Source organism: Lytechinus variegatus, chromosome 12, assembly GCF_018143015.1.
Source record: "Lytechinus variegatus isolate NC3 chromosome 12, Lvar_3.0, whole genome shotgun sequence".
NCBI lineage: Eukaryota > Metazoa > Echinodermata > Echinoidea > Temnopleuroida > Toxopneustidae > Lytechinus > Lytechinus variegatus.
The window spans coordinates 30170538-30194110 of record NC_054751.1 but is presented as its reverse complement, the minus strand read 5'-3'; the positions used below and the strand labels follow the sequence as shown (position 1 = coordinate 30194110).

The following is a 23573-nucleotide window of genomic DNA, read 5'->3' as shown; positions in this document are numbered from 1 at the left end:
GTGGACTTGTCCTTTAATTACTAATAATACAAAACACACAAGTACTTCACGCAGATGATAATCTCATGATGAAAATATCCGTTTGCACCAAAATACCTTTATGGCTTTGCTCCCGCCCCCCCCCAAAAAAAAAAAACCCCACGAAAATACGTTCCGCCGCCCCTGCGGTTTTCATTGTCATGCATGTCTGTGATTGGAATTATTTATAATGTAACTTCTTAGAAATATTCCAGTGGATTGAATATTTCTATGTATATGTCTATATTCTAGATCATATACTGTGTGAAGAAATATGATTTCTTGGTCTTTGAATTAAAAAAAAAATGTGTCAGTATTAAAGTTTCAGTATTATTTTACTCTTCAGAGAGAGAGAGCGCGTGAGAAAGTTGACATTGTTGGTCCCGCCCATTCCCCGCCCCTTTTTGCCTACTTGCCTTGTTACAAGTCGTAATCTATCTAAAATTTGAAGACATATATTTGCTGGAATGATTCCAATGGATTCTAGATTTAGTTTATACGCAAAACAGTATTCCATGAATGGGACTTATATGTGGCTCCTTTTGTTAGCTTGTGGTGACTCAGTGGTCAATAAAATTTGCAATTCAACACAAATGATTTCTTTGTTTTGTTCTCTTGCGCGGCTGCCAGGCTTGAGCGCACACGTGTTTACAAATCGGGCGATATGGTGAATGCAACGTGTATACTGTTTGAATTCTCCATCGTGTAATGCCGGATGATATTTCGACTTGCAGACTAGACTCTCGACACACAGCTAGCTGAATTGTCCTGCCGTTTCGTGATCTCTAGTACCGCATAAAATTCTTCTGACGCAGACGATCTTATAACGAGAGAGAAAAAGGACTACAATACTTGATTGGATTCAACTCCTGAATCGAATGGTGAGTTGCTTGCCTTGACTCATTTTCAGAAAATTCAGGCCAGGGGAAATTCAGCCAGTGTCCAGGAGGCAGGAATCACTAACCCAGGGAGCCCAGGGCAGGGGCCTAGCCCTAGGCTAGGGCACTTGTTCACTGCTACCACCCTGCCTGTGGGGAATCTACAGGTAGGACTATGGTATGCCAATGTTGTCCAGAGCACACACTTTGAACAGTCATTAAGATATCACTTTTGTGACCAAAATTACTAATTTCCGTACAGTTGCAATTTATTTTTCATTAGTTACTTGGGAATAATTTTTGTATTCACCAGAGCGCTCAAGGGTAGCCTGGGGCGTTTTGGGGAGTGAAAGTTATATACTGTACGTATGGAGTCACTCCCCACTAACGCCTGGGTTTCCTCCCTATACTTCCCCACATACGGGTACAAAACCAGAAACTTTCGCCCCCGAGAATTCTACTTTCCCTCTAAAAGATCTAGCCCTAAAACATGTACATGGGGTCCAACTTCATTTCCAACATTTCAGCGATATTGATTTCATTTTTAAAGAAGAATTCATTAAAAAAACGAGAGATTTGTTTTGAAAAGATGGAAAGAGCTTACTTCCGTGTTTACGTCGCCATCTTGATTTCTTTGTCTTCCGCTTGGCGACAGCACGCAAATCCAGCGATTTGCGTGCTGTAGCCAAGCGGAAGACAAAGAAATCAAGATGGCGACGTAAACACGGAAGTAAGCTCTTTCCATCTTTTCAAAACAAATCTCTCGTTTTTTTAATGAATTCTTCTTTAAAAATGAAATCAATATCGCTGAAATGTTGGAAATGAAGTTGGACCCCATGTACATGTTTTAGGGCTAGATCTTTTAGAGGGAAAGTAGAATTCTCGGGGGCGAAAGTTTCTGGTTTTGTACCCGTATGTGGGGAAGTATAGGGAGGAAACCCAGGCGTTAGTGGGGAGTGACTCCATACGTACAGTATATAACTTTCACTCCCCAAAACGCCCCAGGCTACTCAAGGGCACATGAGAGTAATTCAACCGCACGCAAAGCATGCCGGACAGGCGTAAGTAAAGATCACATGACTTTATTGATTAAATTAATTCATTAAAAATAGATAAAATGTTTGTATATCAAAAGAAAAACGATAGACATAATGCTATGTTCATACTCTTTCATAATCAAGGCGTTTGGGAAGGCTAGACTGCATTTTTGTATTTCATTTTAATCATTATTACCCACAATGCAGTTCTGTTTTTTCTGGCGATGAACTGGCCGAAATTATGGTTAGTCTTATTTCAGGCCATTTAACTTTTGATTGAGCTGATCAAGTACCTGATTAACATATCAAGTCTTAATGTACTGTTAATTGTGACTAATGTCAGTGAATTAAAGCAAAATCTATCGAGGGATTGATTTTTAATGATTTTTTGATGAGCTATGATATAACACGTGAGTGAATGGGGGTCTGTAATACTCATGTGTGCCCTCAAAAACTTGAATTTTTGGCATATTTTTGTGTACTCCCTCTATTGGTGGAAAGTAATATGGCAAGAAAATTTTCATTTTTTTATCTCTATTTTTAATTAAGAAAAAAATGATTTAAAGTACCAAATTTAAATAAGAGCCAAGTTGTATGAATAATAGGTGTAATGGAAGCTGTCAGTGTAAACACATCAAGCATTTGCCCCAAACAAAAAGAGAAAATTAGCCAAACATTGCCACCCTTATTTTGCCACACATGGAGATATAACTGAGAACAAGGTTATATTATAACCTTGTTCATTGAATTAGTGGGCTAGGGGCTTACCGACCGTGTATTTGACCATACTCACGGGACTAGCATGATTTATGGTCTAAATATTTCTCCAAATGAATTGTGAAAATGTGGATGAAGGTCTATTAACGAGTGGCAGTTTCCTGACATCTGGGCACAAACTGGAACCTCAAAAAAAACGAAAAGTTCTCTCCTACCCCAGCATGCCCAGTCAATTCATTACAATTCATAACAAAAATTGCTGATCGAGAAATGAAAAAAAAATTATTTGAAGTGTTTTTCTGAAAAAGTACTTCTTTAAAGTTTTCAAAACTGCTTGTCATGTCACGATTTAAAGACAAAAAGTTAAAATTAACTGTTTAAAGTTATGTCATGTCACTCACAATGTCGTGTCACTCACGCAATGCCGTGTCACTCACGCAATGTCGTGTCACTCACGGTCTCATATTGTGTATAAAAAAGGATGTGGAGTAATTTCTAAAGAATTTTACGCGATAAATTCAGGGATGGAGTCAAAATGTTGTTCCCGACACCATTTAGGCCTAGGCCCACTTGTTCACTTCTCCCACCCTGCCTGTGGTGAATCTACAGGTAGGACTATGGTATGCCAATGTTGTACAGAGCACACACTTCAAAAAATCATTAAAATATCACTTTTGTGACCAAAATTACTAATTTTCATACAGTTGCAATTCATTTTTCATTAGTAACTTGGGAATAATTTTTGTATTCACCAGAGCGCTCAAAAACTTGAATTTTTGGCATATTTTTGTGTACGCCCTCTATTGGTGGAAAGTAATATGGCAAGAAAATTTTCATTTTTTTATCTCTATTTTTAATTAAGAAAAAAATGATTTAAAGAATCAAATTGAAACAAAAGCCAAGTAGTATGAATAATAGGTGTAATGAAAACTGTCAGTGTAAAAAATCAAGCATTTGCCCCAAAGAAAAAGAGAAAATAAGCCAAACATTGCCACCCTTATTTTGCCACACATGGAGATATAACTGAGAACAAGGTTATATTATAACCTTGTTCATTGAATGAGTGCCTAGGCCCTATGTGAGGCTAATATTTTTTTCCATTTTCCCAACTTCACCCCTATCAATGGAAATATTAAATTTGACGTTGAGTTCATCTATTTTCTTTCCTCTCCATGGTTTCCTCAGTTTAAAAAATCCTAACAACTTTCCATTTTTGTGAAGACTCAGATCCTAATTCATATTTTAATGATGTACTGAGATAACAGAATATAATAACATAACACAAAATTATGAATATATCAAGAGAAAAACCACTATTACAGGGCATAAAGATTGGTGATGGTTGAAGTTAGTCAGTATGACTTGAACATTCTCTGTCTCCATTTACAGAAATGAGCAGAATGTTCACCTATCTTTTTCGGAATATTCTTTCTTTGTCTTACTAATTATAAAGGTAGCAAGGTCAGGGATCTTATTTTGAAATTTGCAGAAACATAAAATATTCTAATGGTAGAAAATGTATGAAGAGATCTCCGTGAACACCAAATATTCTTTAAAAATCAGAAAAAATCTTTCCCTTGTGATTAATTAATTTAAAATTAACCTTTTTTGCCATAAAAGCTTGTATTAAAGGACATGAAATAAACAAATTTTTGGCAAGAACATCTCAGATGAGATTTAAGACATTTTGGATATTGCTTGAAGTAGCTACATGCCTGGTTCAAATTCATTCTTTGTTCGGCCACTATTCATACCACTAGTGATGAACTACATGTAGGGTTTGCACAGCAAACTATAGTGAGCGGGTCGATGTGGGTTCAGAGCAGATTTGCATGATTACACACAACAAATTGATAGAGTAAATTTTGTCAAGGCCCAAGTAGGTCCCAACAAGTCCCAACCAAAACCGAATTTGCATTTGAGCAACTTTGGTGAGTTGCCGTGTTTTCATGTAGATCAATTTTTCGGGGGGGGGGGGGTTAACCTGGTTAGAACTGAGCTGGACCTCTTGGTGGAAAAAAGTTGGATATGCATACTCATTCTTGTGAGATTTGCCTAATTAATAAAACTGGTCAATAAAAGCCATTTTCAGAACAATGTTAGATATTAAGACTCTTTGGAATAATCAGATCTTGTCTTTCCGTTAGTGCCTACAATCATATTGATTATTATGGCATATGAACGTCAATATTGACTTTACCTGAATTTTGCCGGGACCAGCAGGTGCAATACATTGGGTGAACACCCTACTCTTTGATGAATAGTGTATCGGTTTTAACGTGTATAGGTTTGTGACTCTCCTATTCACGGGACCAACATTTGCGTCCTTTCCGATGGACGGGTGTTTTCCAACTGCATTCACACCTGCACTGAATACAGTGGTGAGGCACGCTAACACACAACATTATAGTATCAGATTTTTTTGTTAGACGCGTTTCAGCATGAGCAGGACTCGAACCCCTCACGTTGAGATCTACAATCTCATCCGAAACATGTGCTCTAACCGACTGAGCTACGCTGCCTCCTTGAGCACAGTCATTAGATCCATGGATTAAGTCTTACAAATAATGGCCATCTTAATGGAGTGGAGGATGGAAAGCCTCTGTCAAAACTTTTCACCTTTTAATAAAACTGCCCAATTTCAGGAATCAAGCCAGGGAAAGAGTTACATGAGGGTTTGGGCTATTTTGTCTAGTGGTTGTGACTCTTGATCTGAGGGACGTGGGTTCGATTCCCAGCCACAGCATATTTTCCTTCAGCAAGAAATATGTCCACATTGAGCTGCGCTCAACCCAGGTGAGGTGAATGGGTTCCTACATATACCTGGTACGAAGAAATTCCTCGAATGCTTGAGCACCTATATACATGTAGGCACCGCAGCTAAACCCGGGGTAATAATAGCAGCACTTTGTATCCTCAGGCAAAGAGCGCTACATGTATGTAAATCAAGCTACACTGTATTTAGAGATGTAGCCACATATTAACAGAAGTATTAATCATATTTTCTAATTATATCTTGTTTCTGTCTTGAAAAGTGAAGGAGGGGATGATTGTACATGCCACCCCCTCTCTCCATAAAGTGTGTGTGTGTGGGGGGGTATGTACCCCATCCCGCCTGGGGCTTCTGCCTGTGTTAACAGACCCAGTACTCCCTTTTTAGTATTCCAGCCAGTCGCCATTGAGGCACACACAATTATTGGACAAGCAATAATGACCGTAACATCCTACCCATTTAACACCTGGGTGGAGAGTGGCAAAGTGTGGAGTGATGCCTTGCCCAAGGACGCTAGGCCACTGTGAATATTTTCGCACATACGACCCTCTGATTACAAGACGAGAGTCAGAACCACTAAACCACTTCTCTCCCATATCGCATAGATTGAAAAAAAATACATGTAAGCCTGAAACCTTAACAATAAAATGTGCAGTAATTCTCATTTGTATGATGTCTCGGTAATCAGAAAATATGTAGGTTTATGATTTGAAAAGAAAGTGATAGATTGTCATACATGTTGTATGCTTTAACCAAGATATTTTGGAAACGCTTGTGAAAAATTGCATGGACCAAAGCTGGTTCCATGGCACGTGCTCCAGGGACAATTTGCTCCGATGTAAACTCTGCACGGTAAGCCAAACTTGAGACCTGACCTCCAAAAACTAAAAAAAAGCTTAATATTTACATTTTTCTGGACCAAACACTCTATTACAATCTTAGCTCTAACCCTTTGGCAGTATGCCCTTCAGGATATTAAGACAGGAGCAAATGTCACAAGAGAAAATGTCGCAGGAGCATATGTCATGTCATCACCAAAGCTAATAGATGCACACTTTGTTTTAAGGGTGTAAAAGCAAAACTTTGTTGGTGTTATTGTTAAATGCAGAGTTACTTGTACATTTATTTTTAACCGGGTGCGTACATGTATCTCCCTGTCTAGACTATCCTACATGTACTTCATGCATATGCACACTCGGACTGAATCTGTTTAAGAAATTCTGCTAATCAGAGTGAGCTAAACAAATATTCTGTGGAGATTTGTGTCAGGACTTTACAAAAATCCAATATTAGGCGGTTTCAGACCGCCTCGAAGTTCGCCAGTTCCAGGTATTCTCTGATCGGGAAATTTACCCCGATCAGAAAATACCAGGTATTTTGGTAATGTGAAAGCAAACTACGCGTAATTTCCCCGAAAGAAAATACCCGCTAAATAGTAGGTACTTGGCGAAATTACGAGAACTTTCGTGGGGATTTTTCCAAGGTCGCAGGTATTTTGGCGATGTGAAAGCAAATTACGGGAACTTTTATCCAAGCGTGTCGTTGGGCGCGGCGGCGTGGGTGGCTGCTGGGCTAGTGATTTTGAATCTCCCGCCTTGCCTGCTTATCAGACCACACTGCGCATGCTCGTAGCTTCGGGAACTTATCCCGAAGAATGTGTTTCGGGGCGGTGTGAATGCAGGAATAATTAACGGGTATTTTTTAGCTTTAAAAAGTTCTCGTAATTTAACGGGGATTCTTGTGATCGAGGCGGTTTGAAACCACCTATTGTTGACATTTCTTGTGCTTCATCGACCACTATTGAGAAGCACTGAACCAAATTAAAAAACCTTTTCAATGGATGATAATAAATTCTCAGTTTTCTGACCTCTGTTTTTTGTGTATAAATTTCTGTTTGAACTATCATACCTTTCTTTGTATTTCATAAGAAATAAGGTTCATGAATACAGTACTGAGTAGCTCGGCTGGTGCATAATATACTGTAGGTTTGTTGATGGGCGTTGCTTCCTCTTTATGTATTTATGATGTCATGAAATTACAGTCTGAAGTTTGTGCGTAAGTATATCTTTGTATCTGCAGTTCTGTGTACCGTTCCAATGTTTGGGTTGGTGCTTTTAGGTTTTCATTCTCAAACGTTATCAGATTAACTTCATTGTGACAACAACCAAGTTCGGTTGTTTTTGTGGATTAAACTGAACTGGAGGTTGTAAGGATACGTGGTTGTGTTTATACTGAGTTTGGTGAGTACTAAGCGATTCAAACTTGTTGTTTTCAGGTTGTAACAGGGTGTAATTTTACTCTCCTGAATTCGGTTTAGCATTTCTGATACAGTCCTATCAAAAACAAATTGCTGCACAAAAGAAAATTTTGTGGAAAACAGTCATGAAAAAATGTGGAGCAAATTGCAATGTGATACCAGGAAAGGGTAATTTTAATACAAAATGTACAAAAGAAAGAAGTTTAGAAACTTGTGACACTGTTTATGTATTCAATTGAAGAGTCTTTCATAAGGTTCTTCAAAAAATATTTTTTTACAAGGGCAGTTTGAATAATGTAGGGCTAATAGCAGAAACATTGCATTTGATAATGAGTTATTAAAGAGATGAAACTGTTTCTGATACATGTTTGACTAATTTGACTTTTTCTGGTTAGTGGTATTATGTACAGAGCTTGTCAATCCGGATATGAGATGAATAAAGTCCTTTTTCCTTGGCTCAGCTATGCAAATGAAGAATTGATGACATCTCTCACTCAATATTTCTCTGTATTATATTATATGAAATATGGAATAATTTGATTTTCTTGTCATTGTATTATGAAATGAAGTTTTTTTTCCTCCCTGAAGACATGGAATTCCATTATTTTAACATGTTATGCTTAAGGCAAGGAGGTCCTAATCGCCAAATTCGTAAAAATTGAAATATACATGAAAAATTCAAACAATAAAAAACAAGAGAAATAGTGAGTGAGTGACATCATCGACTCTCTCATTTGGATGTAACTGACTCGTTGATATAACTATTTTGTTAATAAGCGAAACTTTGAAATGTCATAACTTATTTTACATCTGATTTTGATGAAATTTTCAGCATTGTGCTTGTCTGATTTTTCTCTATTGATTAAAATCAACATTTTTCTGAGGTGGACTTGACCTTTAAAAACACCTAACAATTTACAGTATATTTTTATTGTTATTAAGTACTTTGAAAGTCATTTTCAGACTGTCGATCAGCTCGATAATTTTCAAGATCAACTTCTTTACAAATCAAATATGTGTATACAGTAGTTGGAAGAAGACTAATAATGATTCAAGGAAGATTAAACAAACATTTCCTGATTATTTAGATATCAAGACGAACATTATATTTGCTTTCCAGTACCTTGGCAGATATCAGATAGGTATTTTGACCTTTGTTGATGTGAAAATATGGAGATAAAACTGTATTTTTATCTAGAGGTCAGAAAAAAAATGATGGAAAGATGAGAGAGAATTGATAGATTGGTAAAAGAGAAGTCTTGGGAGGGCTAGTCGTAAAGGAAGAGGGGCAAATGGGTTGGAAGGAAGGGGCAGATGAGAGAGAGAGATAAAGGGGTAGGAAAAGTGATTTGAATTAATTTAGGCAGAGAACACATTATTGCATAATTTTTATAATTACATGTATCGTATTTGAAGAGCTCACTTGCAAAAGGGGTTAGGTCCATTTTCATCAAATTTAATATTTAGGTCTCAATGTATAGATTTTCAGTATCTCTATAAGATGATACGATAAGAGTTGAAATTCCTATTAAAAAGTGAACTAAAGTGGCAAAGAAAAACCACTTTTATCAAAAGGGGTTAGGTCCACACAACATTTTTTTGGAAAGGAATATCATAAAATAAAATAGAATATCATAAATTATATAGAAAAAAATTAATGACAGATTTCTTTTAGACCCAATTTGATGTTCACATAATAAGGTAGTACATCATGACAGTTTAGTTTCTCATAAGAATATTGCATTTAGTGAGAATAAAAAACATGTTTTTTCTCGGAATGGTCCAAAGTGGACCTAACCCCTTTGGCAACTAAACTCTTTATTTATAATTATTATTATTATTATTATTATTATTATTATTATTATCATTATTGTTGTTGTTGTTGTTGTTGTTGTTGTTGTTATTATTATCATCATAATTATTATTATTATTTATTATTATTATTATTATTTTTATTAGTTATTATTGTTATCATCATCATCATTATTAAGACATGCAAATTACAATTGATTGTAGAACATACAATATTTCATCTATTTGGACCGATTGTTTTTCATACACATAATTGTTGGAAACCTACACTCTATGATATTGACAATCGAAAGATATGTTAATGCTAAATATAACATATGATCACTATCTGGTGACATCCTGTTTCCTCAAACCACTGATATTTCATTTGAATGTGATTTTGAGACAAGGTTACACTTATACATATCTCCATTCAGACCAGAGTATATTAAACTAAACATTTATATTAACACCCAAAAACAAAATAAGAATGATGAGGTTTAGAGATATTAAAATGCCAGTTGTGGTCGCAAAATGGCTTTTTAAAGAATCTAACATAATGACCGCCCAATTTTCTTGTTTGTATGAAAAAAAATATGTGCCAAAGGATTCTGAAAGAAATTGTGTAATTGCTGAGAAATAAGCAAAATAAATGCGGATTCGGTCTTTTCCTTTGAACAGTTCTTTATTCCAGCAATAATAATACACTGTCCCACGTATGCCTATCTGTGTTGGCGATCTTCAGTGTGATAGATTTTCAGCTTGGATTTTATGATTTCACAAAGTTCTGTTTATGTAACTGACATGTACCAGTTTTAGATCCATGATGATTCAGTAATACTTAACTTTGGTTTAACAGACTTTCTCACAAAATCAAGTGTTTTACTGCAACTACTTTCATTTAGCTTTAAACATTAAATGATTAATCAAATTGGAGGTGTGAAGTAACTCAATAATCTGAAGTGGTTTCACTTTGTTTCATTATTTTTTATATTCATACAGTTTGCCCCACCTGTAGAGAAATTCTGAAATTCTGTTTTACAGGGGGAGGGGGGGTATTCTCTATAAAATTAAACAAATATTCATCACAATCCACAAATAAGATGGTATTTTCAGATGTTAAGACTCAGGAAAATTAATTATCATAGCAAACTATCATTAATTTGACAATGCTAATTACTAATCTAGAAAAAAAAATCATATGGGTGCATAATCCTCTATTCAAAGTACAAACCTGATAATAACTATTAAGGATTAATGTTGGGTATGAGTGCAGCAAATTTGTTTAGAATCTGGTTTGGGCTCTTACTGACAGGGACAAACTTGTACCCCTTTCATAAACCCAATTAAAATGAATTAGGCGGCTAATAGCAGCATAATTTGGTCGTAAAATTGGAGGAGGACAAGAGTTATCCGCATTACTCTGATGCTGCTATTATCCGCATAATAGCGGCATCGGGATAAGATTTTGAGTTTATGAACGCATTTCCAAATAATGCGGATAATTGCCATGGTGCGGTCACAAGGTCACCCTTTTCCAACACAACCGCATCGGAGAGGGCGTGTCCAGTTGTCATGGCAATTATCCGCCCTTTTCAGGATGGGCGCTCGTAAAAATAATGTGGCTTATTTTCGGAGTTTATGAATGCAATTTTTATTGAATTATCCGCATTACTCTTAGGCGGCTAATTGGAGGATAAGTTTATGAAAAGGGTATTACGTGGTGGCTTTGGTGAATCAGCCCCTGAAATGCTCAAATGAGCCATGGAAACTAAAAAATGGAGCCCTGGAATCCTAGGGGGGGAGTCAAATATTTTGCTGTACACATGCGTGATCAAAATATGCATTTAAGTTTTTGGGCCACGCGTGCACTCGTTAATAAGGGTATCAAAAACACTGTTTTTTTATAAAAAAGGGGTGGTTTTGAAAGACTGGTCAATGGTCAGTAACAGGGGCAAACGTATATATACATGTAGGGTACCGTATGTTTTTTTCCATTTTTTTTAAGACTAGCCAAACGTGTTTAGGATATTTTTTCCCGCCCAAGCTTCTTCCGCAGAGTCATATTCTGGCGACAACTTGTTATGGGGACCAAATGTGTTATTTTGCACACAGAGAAAAACTCGTTTAGGGGATGTTTGGAAATAATTTGGCCTGGAATATCCCCATTCATTGCAATTTTAAAGCTTTATCCATTGTTGCAGATGAAGGGAGTAAGTTGTGAATAGTAGCCCTCAAAAAAAAAGGATTGCTTGGTCTCATTAAGGCTGTTCTCACTAAATTCCTAAAACTAGTTTACTGGAAACTAGTTTAACGCGTAGTGAGAACGGTCAAAGCGGTCTTGGAAGCGATCTTCCAAACCAGTTTGGAAAACCACCTCGCGATGTAGTTTTCAAGATCGCTTTGCCTCGTTAAACTGGTTTTAGCGTAAGTGAGGACACAACCGTTCTTCGGGAAGCGATCCTCGCACATTTTGAGCGCGCTACTCCACAGGACAGGTGTAGAATGCCTATGGTGCAGTTTCAAATTTCGCGCGAAACGTATCGCCCCACTGAGAGCGTCTCCATAGCAACAAGAGCGCTTTACGTGAAGTGATTTTGAAAACCACTTTCGTGTGATCAAGTGAGAACGCTAGCAAAGCGATCTTCCAAAGTGGTTTCCTGAATGGGTTTCCAGTTAACTAGTTTTAGAAAGCGTAATGAGAACAGCCTCATTGACCACTGCTCTATGTTTATCACCTGAGCAAAGTTGCACTATCAGTCATGGCCGATTAACAATATCGCATGAATTTTGACTATCTTGTCACTCAGCAAAAAAATAACAAGTTCCTCCAGGGATCATCGAAAAATTGTGATTATCATATGTTATGTTATAATGATAACAATAGTGATGTCTTATTGAGAAGACACACACCATCCAGAGATGCGCTAGCGCAGAAACGGTTTCTTTGGATTTACATACATGTAAATGCAAATAAACTACAATACAGCGTGCTACATAACTCTTTAGATGCACTTGCTCGGTTGGGCAATTAAATTTTTAAATAGTTGGAATATACTTGCCCAAAAATCTATTTCACTTGCCCGAAAAAATCCTTGAAAAAAAACTTCTTACCTTTTTTTCTCTCTTTTTACATGAACTGATGTACTTTGTTCTTGCATTTCTTTTTACAAAGTGATTTTATCTTGCCCGCCATGACCTAATTTATGGTCGGTATATCATATCGACCCTTATTTTGGTAATTCTACTGTGAGAATTTTGCTTGCCCAATTCGGGCAAGTAGTTTTGGTCTTTACTTCAAAACACTTGCCTGACTATAACTTTTACTTGCCCTGGGCAAGTGCTTATGTAGCACCCTGACTACATGTACAAATACAGTATATGTAAATGAAGTCAACAAAGAGATATTAATTTATTACGAGTACAGGACACACTACATTACAGTACAATAAACATGTTATCCTTTGGAAAACATTCTTTAATTGCTATCTGCCAACAAATACCTCAATGGAAGCAACCGCATTTTGTGATAAAACTTTAGTCATAAACCTCGTAGTCTATATTTGACAATACTAAATTGTACTAAATACAAAAGAATTATGATTACTGTTAATGTACTGCAGGTATTTCCTCATCAAAGGAGATAACAAAAAGATATTAATTTACTACAAGTACACGAGACACTACATTACAGTACAGTAAACATGTTATCCTATGGAAAACATTCTTTAATTGCTATCTGCCAACAAATACCTCGATGAAAGCAAGGTTCCGCATTTTGTGAAAAAAAAATTAGTCATAGACCTCGTAGTCTGGATTTGACAATACTGCTTTTAGAAATAGTAAAACACAAAAGAATTATGATTACTGTACATGTACATGCAGGTATTTCCTCATCCATCGAGGCATGAGGCATTTTGAATGATCATACAAATGAATTGATAACACAGATAAAAATTGGTAATAGATAATTCTGTAATCTTTCAGGTTTAAAAATATATTTATTCATGTTAGTGCAAAGGCCACTGATACCTGTTTGGGTTGATGAAGGCATTTTTTAGGGGGGGGGGGAGTGGGCAACGTAAACAAGCACTTGACTGAGGATATCAAGAGGACATCAAATTAATCCAAACACTATTATTGGATTCCCTTTTTAATCCACTTACTATCATCTCTTGAGCCGAAGAGGAAAGGTGGAGCGGAAATCATTTCCCCTGTTGCCTCCAATACAGGAAAACACATAAGGCTTCGATTGGTCCGAGGGTTTGATGATTAGAAAAAGATTGACCCACGAACTGGTCCAGAATGTTGACACGTGTGAAGAAGTTTCCTTTGATAAATAGATCTTTTTCCTCTTTTGTGACGAATATAGGTATTGTCAACTAGATTTATGATTTCAAGGTCAAATGTTGAGCTGTATATTGGCAGAGTGTTTACAAAATCTGCCCATTTTTCATAAAATTTATTGACTGTGTATAGTGTACATGTTTACTGACTTCTGACACCAAGACACTTTTTACATGATTTGCAAATATTTGTTTAGTGTTTTACCATATGTGAGGCCATAAATGGAGAATGAACGCATCAGAACGACATCTCTAAGCACTTTACAGATTACCCCGGTCATCTGATCCTTGCATGCCCACATGCAATGTATGCACCTTCTCCACACCCTGGGGAGCATTCCAACAAGAGTTCCAAGACTCAATTGCTAGGCATACTAGATAGGCTTTCTTATCCTTCAGGGTACCCATTTAACACCTGGGTGGAGAGTGGCGAATTGTGGATTGACGCCTTGCCAAAGGATGCTAGGCTGTGGTGGGATTCGAACACACGACCCTCTGGTTGCAAGGCGTGGGTCAGAACTGCCACACCATGGCGCTTCCACCGTTCTTTCGGTAGACGGGCACACACATGTAAAAACTACCATCTTATTGTCTTTTTCTTGTGTAGTCAGCTGCCCCCTTCCATCCTTCCTCACTTTCAAACCATTCTATGGACCCAGAAGGGAACCGTCACCCGTACTGATAGTGTCTATTGCCAAGGATCACCAACTATTACCGTGTTTACACATTGACTCGGCTCGGGTGTTGAATCCGCGAGCCGGGTTGAACACTGCGAAGAAGGGATCAGAGATCGCGTTTATACGTACATATAAAAAGGCGAGTTCAACACGGCTCGCGGATCTCGAACGGAAGAAGAATTATGACGTCGCAAATTAAACGCGGGAAATTCACCGCCGAAATCGAATCTTGTCCGTGCGAACAACAACAATGCCAAAAGTGAAAGCGCGCGCAGTGACCTGGTCAAGAGAGTTTGACACGGCTTTCTGTTTACACACAAAAAAATTGCCGAGTCTGACTCGGCTCGCGGGTTGAAACCTACGATTTTGGCGGATCAAAAAAGCAGTGTTCGACACGGCTCGCGGATCACACTGATCGCGTTTACACAGCATAAAATTGCCGTGTTGAGCACGGCTCGCGTGTCGAACCCCCGAGCCGTGTCACTGTGTAAACACGGTATCAGATTCTTTTAACCCTTTGAATCCTAAATTATTAGGGGCGATGGTGACATTGACCCCGAATTATTTGCACATATTGACCACATTCACAAATTCCCATGATATGAGACCCAACGGCATCTTCCCCCCGCTAGTACCCGGACCGAGCCGACTGGAGTTGTTTACCTTCCCGTAGACCTAGTCTACAAACAGAAATATCAACTTTAGTGTCTGTTTTGGGCTCAAAATCACTGTTTTTACCAAGTCAGATATATCAGTTGCTTCCCCATAGTAAGCATGTGACTCGCCGCGTATTACACAGTGTGTTACCGCACATACGACACGAGCAACTACAAAAAAGTGGCATATTTTGGCCATTTTTTATGCCGAAGCCTTCCGAAACCATTGCCACCCTTGACTGAAATTATCGACTAAATATTCCTATACGTTTTGCTACGTACACGTACTAGAGAGATGACGTCATTGTAAAAGATCACCTGACATTTGAAGTCACATGGCTGTAGGCCATACCGGCCTATCGGGTATTTGCGCGTTCACTGGTAGGCCGTTATTCCGGCCTATCGGGTTCAAAGGGTTAAAGAAAAAAGAAAGTAGTTGCAGCAAACAATTATTTCATGAGAAAGTCTTTTAAATCAAGGTTAATTGTCACCACATTATCATCATGTATATCTAGATCTGATACATTAATTAATGTAAACTTATCTTTGTGAAATCATGAAATTTTAGCTCAAAACCGATAAGTCTGATGATCAATAGCACAGAAAAGCATATATGTGGGACAGTGTATTAATATACAGTGTAGCTTGGAAAAATGGAATTTGATGGAATTCCTTGCTTATTTAGCTCATTTCTCAGCAATTCACTTGTTCTTACAAGCCCCTACCATAATCTTTCACTAGTTTGTCCTGCAAAAAGCATTGCTCGCCCTGCAGTCATGTTCACAGGGAAAATCATTAAAAAAACTAATAATCATTTATCCAGTCATAATTTTTTTTTAAATAGCAGGATTTTTTTTTTTTGTCGTGAAATCTGTTTCTCCAGCATTCAACCTAATAACTTTTGTGACACGTATCATATGTTTGGATTTTTGAAATTATTTATCGTTTACTATTAGTGATTATCAGCTAGACTCGTTCGTCTACCACTAAAAATTTGGGCATGCATCACTGTTCTGTAATCCATCCATGTCCTTTTCTAATTTTATATTCAATTTATAGGTTGAACTTAATCTTCTCAACCACTTTGGAAAAACAAACTTGTTAACATAATTTGTTGAATTGTTGCATTTGATAACAAACATGCATCACACCAGATAGACTCTTTTCACCTTGGACGGCAATCGTGATCTTTCCTGTCGCCTGCAATATCCTCCTTTTTGATTACCAGAACAACGTGACTGGTATCACAGATCTAAGTTAGCTAGTCTCAGACAAATCAGATGTATAGTGTACCTGATTTAATTGTTTGCAATTAAAGAGAACTCAATCTTGGTGACATCACCAAAATCCTATAAGAACATCAATCTGCCTGCACCAATTTGAATGATAATGAGTGAGATTTGTATTAAAGGACTGCCTACCGAAGTGCAAATGTATTTATGTTCTTGCAGACCAATACATAGCATAGACGTACATGCATGCCAAATTGCACTTATACTGCACTTGTACAATAATGCTAAAAAAATGTTAGTGAACCTCACCAAAAATGAACATATTTGAAGTGTTCAAGATCTGCCATTTTGAAGTCAGTTGATGAAATATTACATTCAATAAAGTTTATTTCCCTGGGCTCGCCAAACATTTTAGTGTTATTGTTCAACGCCTACTTAGCTTGTTGTACGCGAGCAAATGGGAGGCTGAATGTCAAACATTCATACCGTACCGTTACACAAAAGACGTACCATCCAAAATGTAACGTTGCACGGCTTTAGGAGATGACGTCACAATACAATTTAATAAATTGCGCTCAGTAAAAATGAAGGTGCAATACGCGTATAAGCCTGCTGGCTAAATGCGCAATGCTGCCCAAGGTTATGTGCGCTTGTGGGATTTTCCTTTTTGCTCCCTTTTCATAGATTACTGCAGGGAAAAACTTTTTTTTTCATATTTTTGCTAAATTTCCGAGGCGTTGTATAACACAAATAGTGAATATTCTTATTCGTGCCATGGTGTGAGATTTCGCATTCAGTGAAAGAAAGAAACGCTCTGTTCAACTCCGCTAAAGCCTCATTGAATAGAGCATCTTTCTTTCACCTCATGCGAAATCTCGCACCATCGCACTCATGCCTTTGTATATTGTCTTCATTCAACACTCAGCATGAAGGAGTGCATTTAGTGGTAGGGTTCAATAAATAGCACCTCTACATGATTATGTTTATAAGTCTCATATTTTTCAAATCATGCAAACATCTACCAAATCAAATGTGAAAATTAAATATTTTACTGTACAATTTATGTCAAAGTCAAATATTTTACAATTGATGATAGTGTTCCAGTGAGGCATGTGCCTTGTTACAAATCCAAAAGTTTAAATTCTTTTTACCTTTTTAATCTTTAATGGATTTTCCTCAAACCTTCACCACTATTTTTCATTATTTTTTTCTGCTTTTTTACATTAAACTTTTCTTCAGGGTGAACTTCCCCTTTAAAGGTCTAGTCCACCCCAGAAATATGTTGAATTTGAATAAAAACAGACAAATCAAACAAGTATAAAGTTGAAAGTTTCATCAAAATCGGATGTAAAAGAAGAAAGTTCTGACAGTTTTATGTTTTGCTTATTTATCACTAAACAATTATATGCACAACCCACTGACATGCAAATTTATGAGAGAGTCGATGATGTCCCTTACTATGTCTTATTTTTTTAATCATATCACTTTTACAGATGAGACAGTAAGGACCAACGAGACTGAACCATGAAATGTTGGAACAATGGTAATTCGACATGTGTAGGGAGAAATAAAACTTTGTTTCATATTACAAAGAAGAAACAATCAGAATGTTTCATAAAATATAAGAAAATACAAAAGAAATAGTGAGTGGTTGACATCATAAGTCCCCTGCTGTTGCATATCAACCAGGATGTGCATATAACTGTTATGTAAACTTAACTCTTCATGCGTTCACTTGTAAACTCCCTGTGTGTTGCATTATTTTAGCGTGATCCCCTCTACGCAGTATAATACACTCTGTTATTTAGAGTGCCGTAACTTTTTATCTGATCATTTTGAAAGAAAATGTTGTGTAGCAAACTTGTAGAGTGTTTCCTGGGCTTTCTTATCGTATATAAATTTATTGGATAAATTATGGAAAAATGTATAGTAATTTACATTTTCTAAATGCTTTCTCCTAATACTTCCAACAAAATTCGTGCCATGAGTCACAGACTCCTAACAATAAACCTGGCCATGGTATTGTTTGTGAGAAGGGTTTTTATTGATTTTCTCCTCTCCTTTTTCAATGAACTTCCTGGCTGTGATCAGGATGTATTGATTTTTGGGGAAAACTCAACGATTCTGTAATTTGTAAACTGCGATAATCCGTCGAACGCTAAACTAATGTCGCACGCGCGATTGATCGATCGCTACACATGTACGGTATACACAAACGCCAGGCTATACATTGTAGCTAGTCACGCTCCGGGGCATGCAATTGTTCCAAAACAATGGGACAGGGGACGTCTATGGGAAATGTGTGGTTGTGCAAAAATGCGAACGAAACACGCTTACGGATGTGCAATAATGCGAACGTAACGCATGAAGAGTTAAGCGAAACTTAAAAACGCCATAACTTTCTTATTTACATCCAATTTTGATGACATTTTCAGTGTTTTGCTTGTTGGATTTTTCTCTTTTTATTCAAATCAAATTTTTGTTGGGGTGGACCTGTCCTTTAAGTAAAGGAGATACACAACCTTTGGGAGCATTATTAAGATGGCAATGAAACCAAAATGACTTCCCTTGGTTGATAAATGAGGGTGTTAATCAAAGTTTAGTTTGTGTCAATGCCCTCCTTTCACCTTAGATATACCCCCTGTTCAGACTGTCCCCCATCACCCAGGACATCCCCCAGAAAATCGACAGTCTGGATGATCGGGAGGATTGCCCCTCTTCTGGTTCTATCCCCATGGTTTTTCTAACAGGCCATTCAGACTACCCGGGGGGAAGGGGGAGAGAAATCTTATCTATTTACGACTGACCGTCCATATATCCCCCGGTGTCCGGGAGATTGGCACCAGGGGATGAGTGGGCTAGGTCATCGGCATGGTTACGTAAGGTGCGCCCGCACATAATAATGCGGGAAATGCAATTACTTGCAGCTAGCCGAGCACTAGCACGGTACTGAGCAGAAGCAGTTCTCTTGACAACACATTTCGCGCATGCGCACTTATGATTAAAACAGGTGCGCTATCTCGGATTACGAGCCAAGGTTGCCCTTCCTTCGAAAAACCCGGGGGATAGAATCGGGAGATGGGGGACAATCCTCCAGACTGACGATTTTCCGGGGGATGTCCCGGGTGACAGGGGACAGTCTGAACAGGGGGTTATAGCTTGGTCACATTTGCTATACGGCGAGTCGAAAACAGCCGTTTTAAATTTTTTGTATACCAGTTACATATAGGTGGTATGAATAAAAATGAATAAAACGGCTGTTATCGACTCTCCGTACGGCCGCCATAGATCAAATGTGACCAAGGTATTATTGTCCCATATTTCATTTTGTGAAATCTGGTCACCCTGTTTCTTTTTTCAAATCATATCACTTTCAAACTGAAGTGCACCATGTACATACCACTTCATTGGCAATCAAAATAAAAAATGAATAAAACGGCTGTTATTGACTCGCCTTACGGCTGCCATAGATCAAATGTGACCAAGGTATTATTGTCCCATATTTCATTTTGTGAAACATGTTGGTATGTACATGTACATGGAGGACTCTAATACAATGCTGTGAAAATAATGAAAACATTAGATTCTGTGTATAGATGTAGTAACTTTGCATATTACCTTCTCTTGCTTACAAACCTCTACATATATTGAATACTGTACGACAATTGCAATTCTGGTAGCCTTGGCATCACTCAATACCAGTTTGCATAATTTGACAGTAGCAATTTTAGTCCTCTTTATTGATCTATTTTATGAAATATTCAGTGAGATCAATACCAGGCCAGTAGTCACCTCTGTTTGCCCATGTTATTAGTATTCATTTATTGAGGGATCAGGCTTAAAGTCTTTGGCATTGACTGTTTTGAGCCCTTATCGAGTCAATTTTATTACTTCAGACTGTTAATTGGATTTCACATGTATGTTAAATTAACTCTTTGTTGGAAAATGTGATTAATCTGTGATGCATTACTAATGTGGAATGATACATTCAAGTCTCTGGTATTGACTACTTTGTTTGAGCCCTCGTTGAGCCAGTTTTACCTCATATTGTTAATTGGGTTTATTCTTTGCTGGAAAATGTGATTATTCTCTGATGCATCTGGGCAATTCCATGAAATATGGACGTCTGACCCCCTATATGTGGGACCTCCATGTAATTTTCTGTCTCTGATTTCTTGTTCTTTGACTTTTGACGGTTTGCAATGTCCTCAAATGGCCATGACTTGATCAGTTTATGAAGTGAAGTAATACCCTTTTCTTTAACCTATCCTCCAATTAGCCGCCTAAGAGTAATGCGGATAATTCAATAAAAATTGCGTTCATAAACTCCGAAAATAAGCCGCATTATTTTTACGAGCGCCCGTCCTGAAAAAGGCGGATAATCGCCATGACAACTGGACACGCCCCCTCCGATGCGGTTGTGTTGGAAAAGGGTGACCTTGTGACCGCACCATGGCAATTATCCGCATTATTTGGATATGCGTTCATAAACTCAAAATCTTATCCCGATGCCGCTATTATGCGGATAATAGCAGCATCAGAGTAATGCGGATAACTCTTGTCCTCCTCCAATTTTACGACCAAATTATGCTGCTATTAGCCGCCTAATTCATAGTATTTGGGTTTATGAAAGGGGTATAAGACTTAAGTAAATGGGGATCAGATGTACAAAAAGGTTGATCATTTTATGGAATTGCTCATTTATCATTTGGATTTGGAATGATACTTTCAGAAGGCAAATTAGCTGTAAGATTCACATATCATGGGGTTGCACCTTTGTATGCTGATTCAAGCTCTTGTAGGCAGTACATGTGTGTCAGTACTTATTGTAATGTTTAAAACGGTGTTTTAAACGTGGAGCATTTCGTGGAGCGTTGTGGCCCAGTGGATTAGTCTCCGGACTTTGAAACAGAGGGTCGTGGGTTCGAATCCCAGCCATGGCGCAATTTCCTTCAGCAAGAAATGTATCCACATTGTGCTGCACTCGACCCAGGTGAGATGAATGGGTACCCGGTAGAATTTTTCCTTGAACGCTTTAGCGCCTATTAATATGGTGGCTCAGCTACAGCCGGGGTAATAATATCAAGTATCAAAGCGCAGTTGAGTATATAATGCACATAGTAACTGCACTATAAATGGACATACAGCGTATTATTATTTATTACCAGTTCATTTCATCAAGAAAATACCATGGTAGGCCTACACATGTATGTCTGACTTATTGGTTAAGATTGGTACATGTAGAATTGTATTTGTACTTTACCATGTACAAGCATCCCTCCAGCCCCCCCCCAAAAAAAAAAAGAGTAAAAAAAAACATTAATTAGTTCAATGGCTAATATTCCAGATTCAGACTTTACAATTTGTCCTTCATCTAATTCTTTTTATCGGTCTGCATTTTTAATTCTCACTTTGTTACAAATAGTTTATTACTTAATTTTGATGAATTTATACCCCCCAAAATAAGGAAAACCTGGTGCCAATTCACTCAATTGCTACATATATATTGCTCCAGATTTTTAGCCTTACAGTTTGTTCTTTATGTTTTTGCATGTTCGCTATCTCAGTGTTAATTATTATTCCCTTGCTACACATTGTTAAAATACATAATTCTCATTAATACAAGTTGCTTGATGGAGTTATCAAGATTAGTGAGAAGAATGTATTCTTTTCATTACCATGTCACTAACAAAGCACCAATAATATTAGCATTTTGGCCTAGCTGGAAGCGATTATCAGGTATTAGAATTAGACCTTGTCATTGGTGATTAGCTTACTCATCAAACATCGTTAATTCATTCAGGGGCATGTTTCACAATCATAACAAATGCACAGTTTCTAAAGCAAGTGAACTATCAGCCAATCAGATCAAAGTATTTCAGTAGCTGTGAACTGTTCTTTCAAAGCTGTTGTTATAACCAGTTTTGTGAAATCAACCCCACAAGATTTCTAGGAATACAAACTGTAGCTCTACAAGCAGTCCCAAATACTATTCAAACTCGTAAAGGAGAGATTAGTTTTGAGGATTGCCAGTATTTGTGTGATCATTGAAGAACAAATGAAAGCCTATATGTACACTTTACTCAGTGATTCAAACTCACAATTCTTTCCTGGAATCTACTGATGAATTACTCATTTAACTCATTGCCTACTGGAACCGGGTGATACATGTACAAAGCCTGTATGGGAATCATAGAATTAAGCCGTATACATTCGTAATTCCGAAGCTTCGTTATTCGGAAGGTTCGGATATTCCGAAGGTTCGTTAATCCAAAATCGAAACGAGGTTCGTTGTTCCGAAGGTTCATTAATCTGAAAACGAAATAAGGTTCGTTGTTCCGAAAGTTCGTTTATCCGAAAACGAAGTGAGGTTCGTTGTTCACTTCGTTTTCGGAAAACGAACCTTCGGAGTTAGGAACCTCTTTTTGTTTTCGGATTAACGAACCTTCGGAATTACGAACCTCATTTTGTTTTCGGACTAATGAACCTTCGGAATTACGATTCTCATTTCCTTTTCGGAACGAACCTTCGGAATTACGCCACAAGTGTTCGGATTATCGAACCCTTTTTTCGTTTTCGGATTAACGAACATCGAGGTATAGGCAATTTACGTGTTTCGGAATTACGAACCCTCGGAATAAAGAACCTTTGGAATTAGGAAGTGTAACCAAATTAAGTAGTCAACAGGTTAATCTTATAGTATATACAATTATACATGTAGTAGTAAATAACAGTTCAATTTCTTTAAGCTTAGCTCTCAGGGTGTCTATGTACGCTAAATTTGGAATATTAATAAACATGTCTGTCAGATTTCAAGTGTAAACAGATTAATCATTGCATTTCATATTTCATGAAATGTTCCAAATTTGATATCATACCTATAGAGATTGTCACACTTTGCAATTGAAATATTAAAGGTTTTTGTTCCATTTTCTGCTTGGTAAATGTATATTTGCATTGAAAAACAATGTGAACTTGATATCTTGTGACCTTTTCTTGTGGAGAGACGGTGGTCGTTCCCGCACCGTTGCCTTCCATAATGAAGGAAGAAAAGTGAAGACAGATGTATCTAGTTACATAGCTGAACAGTCAGCGTACCCTTTAATCAATTTTCATATAGATTGAGCCGGGTGCAGGCATTGCCCATCATGAGCAGCGACGCCCAATAAAGCTTACGTTCCGAAAGAGTGC

At 37.5% G+C, this 23573-nt stretch overlaps 1 protein-coding gene across 1 annotated transcript in view; it reads left to right on the top strand.

The window, feature by feature from the left end:
* Positions 1-667: 667 nt before the first annotated feature.
* The window catches only part of LOC121425489 (high-affinity choline transporter 1-like), a 92828-nt gene continuing 69922 nt past the window's right edge, over positions 668-23573 (top strand). Inside the window, exon 1 of the mRNA XM_041621558.1 lies at positions 668-899. The gene's annotated coding sequence lies outside the window, so the exon portion shown is untranslated. The remainder of the gene's footprint in view (positions 900-23573) is intronic.